Here is a 1,161-nt window from a genome sequence, read left to right on the forward strand (position 1 = left end):
TCGTCCCCTGTCACGCGCCTGCCTGTGGGCTTCCCCCTCCCCTGAAGATGATGCCGGCCTCCCGTCCCAGGGCAAAGAGCGGCCTTACCTCCATCTGACACGGCTGGGCCCTGTGGGGGTGGAAAGAAGAGAGGTGAGAGGGGCTGCACGGGATCTGTGGGCCTGGTGGAGTGGTACCTGGGCAGGCAGCAGCACCAGGGCAAACCCAGTCCGAACCCAGAGCAAGAGACGCTGTCAGCACACACTGCTCTGGTGTCACCTGCCCTGTGTCAGAGGCAGGACACAGGACTTCCAGCCCAGGGCAGCAGGTGGGTGCAGCTTTTCTCCCACCTCCCCATGGCCTGGGGCCAGGCCCGTGATTGGGAAAGGGCAGATGCTATCAGATGTAACCCTGCCACCCCAAACAAGAAGGGAGGAGAGAAGCAGCCTCCACGGCACAGGAAGAGGAGGGGAGGAGGGGAGGGAAGGAAGGACAACCACAGAGCCCCAGGCAGGCAAACTGCCTGTTCCCTCTTTCCTTGGAGCCTGGAGCTACCGGAGGGCAAATGCCCAAAAAACAGAGACCAAGTGCTGCCAGCTCAGGGCACAGCAGGACAGGGTGTCCTGCAGCACCCACTGGGCCCCCCAGGTACCAGCCCTGGGGATGGAGTACCCGGGACCCACAGCAAGCAGGGACTTGGGCAGAGCCTCCGTAGCCAAAGCCCAGCCGAGCACTCGCTGCACGGTGCTGTCTCTCATCACCTGCTTGGGGCCACACTGAAGTGGTGCCCACACTCAAGTGATGCCCTTGACCCAGCTGGCCCGTGCCCCCCACCCTGCCAGCCCCACACACCCCAGCCTACCCCGCACATCCCCGACTGTCTCCACCCCAGCCTTTCACTGCTACCCACCCCACATGCCTCTGCCACGTCTCTTACCCCAGTCCCATGTCCCTCTATCTTGCCAACTCCTCGCTCCTCCCCATCCATCCCTGCTGCCCACACCCACACAGCCCTGCCGTGCCTGCGCCGCCCAGCCCCACACACACCAGCACTGCTGACTTCTGCGACCCCATCCCCATCCGCCACTGCTTGTCCATTACCCCGTGCCGCACATCCCCACTTACAACGCTGTCCAAGCCTCATAAACCCCTGCTGCTCTTTCCCCCAGCCCCACACACTG

Source organism: Corvus brachyrhynchos, unplaced genomic scaffold (assembly GCF_000691975.1).
Source record: "Corvus brachyrhynchos isolate BGI_N302 unplaced genomic scaffold, ASM69197v1 scaffold21, whole genome shotgun sequence".
Classification (NCBI taxonomy): domain Eukaryota; kingdom Metazoa; phylum Chordata; class Aves; order Passeriformes; family Corvidae; genus Corvus; species Corvus brachyrhynchos.